The sequence below is a fragment of the Canis lupus genome, chromosome X (genome assembly GCF_048164855.1).
Source record: "Canis lupus baileyi chromosome X, mCanLup2.hap1, whole genome shotgun sequence".
NCBI lineage: Eukaryota > Metazoa > Chordata > Mammalia > Carnivora > Canidae > Canis > Canis lupus.
This window is the reverse complement of record NC_132876.1, coordinates 94,817,301-94,826,323: the sequence shown is the minus strand read 5'-3', so window position 1 is coordinate 94,826,323 and position 9,023 is coordinate 94,817,301. Positions and strand designations below refer to the sequence as shown.

Sequence of the window (9,023 nt, the reverse complement as noted above, 5' to 3'; positions counted from 1 at the left end):
GAGAAATAAGAGTTATTGTTAGATGATTAATAAAATTTGATTGAATGAATAAATGAATGAGGTTCAATATTAGGATATTAAAGTCCTGTTTACTCCTGTAAATAACCAGGCAATAATATCTGTAACCAGTTTAAAGTTTTATTTTTTTTAAGATTTTATTTATTTATTCATGACAGACATACACAGAGAGAGAGAGAGAGAGAGAGAGAGAGAGGCAGAGACACAGGCCGAGGGAGAAGCAGGCTCCATGCAGGAACCCCGGGTCTCCAGGATCAGGCCCTGGCCTGAAGGCGGCGCTAAACCGCTGAGCCACCCAGGCTGCCCATGTAGCCAGTTTATAGGGAGAAGCTGAGAAAGTGCTCCTTGAATGTAAAGGAAAAAATAATAGTCCTCTGAATGTTACTCAAAGACACATAATAAACAGAATATATGTTAATTAGAGGCGTAGCAGGTCAGCAATGGATGTGTAAAGCAAAGAGAGACAACCTTGGGCAATGATCATCCAAACTCTCTCTGAGGAAGACACTATTTTGACCAAAGAATTGGAGCCATTAATGTTCTACTGGCAAGTCCATTACTTTTGTAGATTATCTCAAACTGATGCATGTCATTAACTATTCATAGTATATTAGTGCCTTTCTGTGTTCTGATAATTTTTTATTCATCTTTCCATGCATGCCTATGTACTGGAGATAGTTTACCCTGCCCATTTGACTACTCTAAATGGAAGCCATCTCTCAGATGTTAGCTTTCTCTGCCGAGGGGGCAACTGAAAGTCTGTTGTCACTATTCTTTTGGGTTGTACTCTGGGAAGCCTTTTTGTCATGTTTATCTTCATAACAATCCTGAGACGAGTACTGCTATTATCTCTGTGAATGAAGAAACTGAGGTTCAAAAGGTTATGTAATATGCCCAAACTGCACAGCAAAGAAATGGGAGATCCGGGATTTAACACAGACCAAAGAAGAAATGGAACTCATGAATGAAGTGGAAGTGTAATGGGCAAGAAGGAATACTCAGCTAGAAATGTCACTGGATTTAGGGACATGTGATACAAACTTAAGTAAAGGCAGTAAGAGAGCAAGAGAAACCTGCATGTTGAAGAGTCCCCTGTATTTAAAGTAAACCATAGCAAATTTAAGCTATTTTCTTGTTCAGTTTTTAAACCTAATTCACCCTTGAGTTGACCAGAGTTTGTCCATTTGAAACCAAGGAGAAGGCTGTATACCTGATTTCCAGTGGTAGTGGTCTCACCTTGAAGAGGTGTTTGGGAAATGTTGAATGACATTGTTGTTGCCAGAAAGATCAGCACACTTGGCATTTAGGAGGAGGACTCATCCACATTGCATGTTGGGCTGACCCACACAACAAAAGCTTCCCACATACTCTACAAAAATCTCAATGATCTCTCTGAATATTCTTGCAGGTACAAATCCAAATTCAAAGAATTATATAATCTGAGAATACACCAATCATTATGAACTCACTCCCACAGCACTATTGTTTCAGGCAGTATTTGTATTCGCAGTGATTCTCAGTGTAAGAACATTCATCTGACTGACTATAGTCATTAGGTCTTCCAGTCTGGTTGTTCTGAGGGAAGAAAGCATAATATTTTTATTATGAATTTATTTTTCTTTTGACATTACACTTAGGGTACTAACACATACACAATTATGTGGAAGCCAGATTAAATTACCTAAGAATTTTAGGGTGATAAAATATGTGTTTTTAAATTGGGGCATTAGTTCTAATGAGGTTGAAAACCTACCTGTAAAATCTTCTGATAGAAACCATTACATACAGCAAATGTCTTCCCATAATTGTTATTGTTCAATGATAATTTCAAACAAACAATACTTATAAGGCAAAAGGTAACTCTGCAAAAGAAAAAAAGGCATTTCTAGATAAAGATATAAAATTATACCGTCTAGTATTTATTGATGGAAAATTCACTTTGGAATTGAAATTTGTGTTTGTGAGGATTAGAATTATTTTTCCTATATTTCAAATTCAGTCCATGGATACTTTGTTTATAATGGAAGGAAATTTTAATCTGGCCACCCACCGGTACTTCAGACTAAGAGTTTATTTAAAACGTATCCACTGATACTCTCAGAATTGCCATGTGCACCCTTCCAAAACACAGAGGTTTCAATTTTGATACAGGCCTCCATTTAGCAAAGTGAAATCAAAGTAATTCTTATATGGCAAAAGACAAATTATAATGTGCAAGGGGGAATGCCACTCTTTAGATCTTCAAATTCTCAAACTGCAGGCTCAGGGAAAATTCTCTGATGGACCTTAACAGGACAGCCTCTTCCCCCAGTATCAGAAGCAAAAGAAAGATTTACTTAACATTTTGGAGTCCTGATGAAAATGACTTCGTTTCTTCCGTCGTGCATATTTATTACCCTTCAGATGACTGCTTTGTAGTGCCAACATGTGACTCTGCCACAGGATAGAGCACAGGAAATTCTTGTTCTAAAACAGATGATGAGGAAAAATCAGACAGCATTTGAAACAAGAACATAAAGATGAACAAGACCTTCCCAAATGACATATCAGTGAAAGCAGAGTAAAATAACACGAACACTGCTGATTGCTGAAAGGAGAATTACATCCGATAAGAGCACCCATGAGAAAGTAAAAGAGTGAAATTTAAGCAAAACATTTCTGGAAGTTTTGGAAGTCTGCGTCCTCAAACCTGGCTGCACAGTAGACTCACCTAGGGATCTTTGATAACCGCCAACACCTGGTCCCCAATCCCAGAATTAGGATATAAATGGTCCGGGGTGGGACCTAGGTGTAAGTATAAGCTCCTTACGTGGCCCTAAAGTTCAACTGGGTTAAAGAACCACTGACCAGACAATTCATCAGCATCTCCGTGATTCTGCCAGAAAAGACCTATGAGAGTTTCGTACTAGTCTGAGCATCTCCCTGGATCCAGCTATAATTTTGCGATATATACTTGTGTCTTACGTGACCATTTTTTTCCAATAGTAATGGTCTTTGCTCCTTCCTTCCCTTCCTTTCTTTCTTTCAACTTGTAGATTTATTAAGTGTTTAGCTGTTGTTGGTAATACTCTAGCCCTGTGTTAGGCGCTGGGGGGATAAAATCTAATAAACCCTACTCTCTGTCCCTGAGGTGCTTACAATCTAAAGTTCTTAGGAAGGTACAGAGATGTTCCAGGCTATATCAAGTCAATACACATAGTGAAGCACTCCATTGAAAATAACAAACCTATCACATTTTTGTTAGGACAACTATAAATTTCTCTAATTTGGGTCTTATTATCTTCATAATGTATCTTGATTGGCATTCTCTTGGTTTTAGCCTGAATTGATGATAGTTCTTGACAGAGAAGGAAATGTCTCATACATAACAAAAGGAAAACTTAGTGTCTGTATCTGTGACTTGTAGAAAGTAATTTAGCGGTATCTCAGGATTTTCGTGATTAGATGCAGACACCTCCCCATTAATTTGAAATGGAAAGTTATGTCATGTGCTCTTAAAAAAGGAATTAGCTGGGATGCCTGGGTGGCTCAGTCAGTGGCTGAGCATTTGCCTTTGGTTCAGGAGTGATCCTGGGAGTCCTGGGATCAAGACCTGTTTCAGGCTCCCCTCAGGGAGCCTGCTTCTCCCTCTGCCTATGTCTCTGCCTCTCTCTGTGTCTCTCATGAATAAATAAATAAAATCTTAGAAAACAAAAAAGGAATTAGCCTTAGATCTTTTCCGAGGCTATATTCCATATATTAGTTGAATGTCCAGGTCATTTAGGAATAGTTATTTTTTTTAAAGATTTTATTTATTCACTCATGAGAGACAGAGAGAGACAGAGAGAGAGAGAGAGAGAGAGTCAGAGAGAGAGGCAGAGACACAGGCAGAGGGAGAAGCAGGCTCCATGCAGGGAGCCTGACATGGGGCTTGATCCTGGGTCTCGAGACCACACCCCCGGGGCTAAAGGCGGCGCTAAACCACTGAGCCACCCAGGCTGCCCAGGAATAGTTATTTTAATTCCTAAATGGACACCAATGCCTCTTTTCTCAGTCAGTGCTTTCTAATTTTACTATTTATTAATTTTGCTCTCCTTTCTCTCTAATTTGCATACTTTCCACAAATATGGAACTTCTTTGAAATTAAAAACAGAAGCATTTCAGTTGTCTCCATTGTTGTGATGCTATCATGACCGTATGTATATGTCCAAACCCATCAAATCGCACACATTGAATATGTGTGGTTTTTGTATATCAGTAAAGCTGTGAAAAACAAAATAGAAAAAGATGAAAATCATACATAAAGGCTGTGACTGTGACGTCACTGGAAATATTTTTTAAAATGAATCTAGGATGGGGTAGAAACAGAGGTGTAACATGGAAAGATGACAGAAGATTTCTTTAAGAACCACATTAAGATCCATAAGAAAAGCTGAGTGCTATCAGGCCTTGAAACTATACTTTCTGACTTTTGCTACAAGGATTAGAACAAGCATTTTTACCCGGGATCGTTATTCAGCCGTGTTCTCATGCACTGGAGCAGAGCTAAGATGGAATTGAGCAGGTGAATTGGAATTGCTGACCTAATTGCACCCAGCTATGCCCTAAATGAAATTCTACAATGATAAGAACATAAACACCCTGCTAAGTGCCCCGTAAACTTTAAAAATTATTTATCTCATCGGTTAAAAATGTTTGAACACTCCCTTTAATATATTTTCATCTCTATATACATTTATATGCATACACATATAATAAAGCATATGAATCATAAAAATTCCTATAGAAATGTAAAAGAATGAGATAAAAACTTGATACAAGTAGAGTTTTATGATTTTCCTTCTGCACTCCAGTAGATCTTTTGCAACCTCTACTTTGCATATCATTAGTGTATTTCTGAGGCCACAATGTTTAGGGTCAGGTGGAAGGAGTTAGCCTTTGTTAGCTCCTTCCTTTTTAGACAAAACTGAATCCTAAAATTTTAAGGAAAGTATTTTATTAATATTCCAAGGATCAAAAATATAGGACAACCTTAACTTTCTAATACCAATACTTACTATAGTATAGTCCTGTTTTACCTCTGAATTTTCTCTTTTTTAAAAAAAATAGTTAAATTAAATTATTGATTTATTCATGAGAGACACAGAGAGAGAGGCAGAGACATAGGCAGAGGGAGAAGCAGGCTCCCTTCAGGGAGCTCGATGTGAGACTCAATCCCAGGACCCTGGGATCACAACCTGAGCCAAAGGCAGATGTTCAACCACTGAGCCACCCAGGTGCCCATATCTCTAAATTTTCATTCTTATTTTTATTCTGCTTTATATTGCTCTTAATTAATTTTTATCTCAGTATGGGGCCACCTGGGTGGCTCAGTAAGTTGAACATCCAACTCTTGGTTTTAGCTCAGATCATGATCTCAGGATCCTGAGATCGAGCCCCATAAGCAGCTCAGCCAGGAGTCTGCTTGAGATTCTCTCCTTCTCTCTCTCTGCCCCTCCCCCTGCTCACACTCACACACACACTCTCTCTTTCAAATAAATAAATAAATCTTTGTAAAAAATATTTTTCTTAGTATTAAAACAAAATGATGTTTGATCTTAGTAAAGAGGGGTGTCTTTTTTTATTGGTGGATAAGAAGAGAGTTTTAATGATATCATTATGCACAGTAGATATCCTCACCATCAGATTGTTGGCAAATTAAGAGGGGCTAAGTGAGGTTTTTCATAGGTAGGTGAATCACTAACTAATCTTCAGGTCATAAATATTTACCTATAAATGTTTAAACATCTTCATTTGTAAGACATTTTCATAGCCAGATTTGTAACTTTTACACTAGAGTCTTGTCTTCTAATATTCTCTGACATTTGTTACAAGGGAAGTTAAAACCACATAATTTGAAGGGCACCTGGGTGGCTCAGTCAGTTGGTTAAGCATCTGCCTTCTGCTCAGATCGTGATCTTCAGGTTGTGGAATTGAGCCCCACATCGGGCTCCTAGTTCAGCCCATGGGGGGAGGCATGTTTACTTCTCCCTCTCCCTCTGTCTCTGTGTCTCACCCTGCTGGGGCTCTCTCTGCCTCTCTCTCTGTCTCCCCCAAATGAATAAATAAAAAACCTTAAAAAAAAAAAAAAAGAAACAACAACACGAGTCAACACAATAAAAGCATGACTTCTTTGATTTTGTTTTGCTACTGTTCTATTGCAACTTCAGTTGCACAAAGTATAATTACTAACACACTTAGAATATGGAAGACTATACTCTCATTTGTCCATGTCAGCAATTTCCTTTTCTTTACCTACTTTAAGACCCAAACCCTGTTTTCATTTTCCTCCTATAAATATATATTCACTCTAGTTTGTTCAACATCTTGGATGTACTTATAAAATACATAGCAGTGATATGTGTTTGCATATGTTTTCTTTTGTAAATTATGTAGTGTCTAGCTTTACTTCTTCTTAAAAATTAATCAGTTCTCCCCAAACTAAGCAATTTGTCACTAATCCAGTGGTTCTCAAAATGTTTGGTCTCAGCAAACCTTTATATCTTTTAATGGGAACTAAAAATCATTTGTTTATATGGGTTATATCTATCAATATTTTTACTGTTGGGGTGCCTGGGTGGCTCAGTTGATTAATCCTCTGCCTTCATCTCAGGTTGTGATCTTGGGGTCCTGGGATCAAGCCCTGCATTGCACTCTGCACTCAGCAGGGTGTCTGCTTCTTCCTCTCTCTCCACCCCTCCTTTGCTTATGTATGCATGTGCTCTTTCGCTCTCTCTCAAATAAATTATTACAATATTTTTCAAAATATTTGAACTATTATAACTTAAAATGAAAAATAATTATTAATTTGTAATTCGTTTAGAAATGCTTCTGATCTTACAGACCTCGTGAAAGAGTATCAGAGACCCCCAATGTTTCTGTGGACCACTTATCATATTTCATATTTTGTCACACAAGTCCCGTTCTAAGCTCTCCTTTCTATTCCATTGATCTATTTGTTTCTTGCCCTTTGGTTGTATAAATGAAATGAGAGAAACTATAAATTATGTAAAAGGTATGACAATGTGCCAGAATTGAGCCCTGTGTTTCAGAAATTTTATGTGACCATTTGTGACTTACCTGTCACCTCTGGAAATTAGTTCATTCACCTGTAAATCAGGAGATGAAGAAGATATTTCAAAGATACCTTCCTGCTCTCTCATTCTTTGATATCAACAAAGTCCAGCACCAGCCAACATCACAACCCACTGAACACTGAGCAAAATATTTATCCTGCCTTCCACCCGCCAGTTGCCATTTCCTCAAGAATATTAATTTTTTCAACTTTAATGTTATTTTGAATAGATAAGCATTTTGAGGACTAAATGAAGACATGTAAAACACTTAGAACAGGAGCTGCAAAATAAACCAGACACAGAAAGACAAATAGTGTATGATCTCACTTATATGTAGAATCAAAAAAAAGTCAACATCATAGAACTAGAGAGTAGAATGGTGGTTGCAAGGGACTGAGGGGTGGGAGAAATGGGGAGATGTTGGTCAAACGGTATATAAATTTTCATTTATAAAATGAATAAATTCTGGGGATGTACAACATGGTGATTATGGTTAATTACACTGTATCGTATACTTGAAATTTGCTAAGCCAGTAGAGCTTAAGTGTTCTCACCATACCCAAACAAAATGATAACAATGTGAGATGAAGGATGTACATAATTATTATGAGTTAGAGAAACTCACCACTCACCATTACCACCAGTCAAATACTCGGAAAAACTCAGTCCTTCCCTCCAATGTGTCTTCTTTCTTCTTTACTTTTGTCACCAGCTAAGCCGCAAGACCTGACCTTTACTGTCCACTTGCTTGTACTCACTGACCTTTGTCCCATATTTTCCTTAAGCTCTTCTTTCCAGTTTATCTTCCAACTCAGGCAAATGGAAAGTGAAACTGCCCCCTTGAGCAAATAGCGACTGCCCTGACAAGACCTCTAGCCGGCTGGGACCACCCAGACCAGTTTGAGCTTACCCCCTGACTTGTACCTATGCAGATTCACCATGGAGTGACCTCTAGAATGACTGATGACCACCTTTACCTCATTCTAATAACCATGGAGTGACCTCTAGAATGACCAATGACCACCTTTACCTCATTCTAATACTAAAATCTCCACCAGTCAAGAGGGTTCTTGGCTTCGTGCAGGAAAGAAATCAAGCACAAGCCAAGAAGAAGTGAGAGCAGAGTTTAGATATGCAGAGTGTAGTATCTGGGATACTAAGAAAGGAAAAAAGAGTGCATTTGTCTTTGCTTGGGGCTTAGGGTTTTTACTGAAGACAGTGGTCTGGTGTACATGTCTTCTTAGTAATCCAGGAACAAAAACGAGTGTTTAGGTGTCCCCCATAAGTCACTTATGCCCTGGACCCAGGGCTCTTGATGAGTCACAGGTCTGGGAAAATATTCATGACAACCCCACCCCATCACTCCTTAGATGTTATCTATTGAACTGGAAGACTCCAAGGAAATCCTTGATCTTTACAAGGGGACATGTATTATCTGTTCTATAAGGCGTGTCAATTCTGACACTATACAACTAGAGATACCATCAGATAGATCTCACAGGTTAAAGGCTCAGACCCATAACAGTGCGCTCCCTCTTCAGATCCAATCATAAGTACAGTGCTTCTGACTCATCCTTCTGACACACTGACTATAAATCTGAGGTTCCCCTGACTAGGGAACTGAGGGCTGGAGGTAGCAGGGGTGTAGCCAGGCACTAAAAGTTCTAACCTTCCAATCACAGGGTTGGTTCCCCTGGCAACCAGCTCCCATCCTTAGGTTACCCAAGGGCTTTCCACTAGCCAACTCATGAACATAACAAAAGATACCTTTGTCACTCTTACCACAGGAAATTCCAAGGATTTGCGGAGCTCTGTGCCAGGAACAGGGTGGAGGACCATATATGTATTTCTTATTACAAGTCATGATATCACAATTAACTTGATTGTGGTGATCATTTCATGATGTGTATA

The 9,023-nt window shown here is 38.6% G+C and overlaps 1 long non-coding RNA gene across 1 annotated transcript; it reads right to left on the bottom strand.

Moving 5' to 3' along the window:
• Positions 1-214: 214 nt before the first annotated feature.
• LOC140627475 (uncharacterized) lies at positions 215-8,751 on the bottom strand. The gene is made up of 4 exons (XR_012026192.1): positions 7,745-8,751; positions 2,360-2,484; positions 1,772-1,880; positions 215-1,593 (listed from the first exon to the last, which is right to left on the bottom strand). It is a non-coding gene; the product is annotated as an uncharacterized lncRNA (long non-coding RNA).
• Positions 8,752-9,023: the final 272 nt, after the last annotated feature.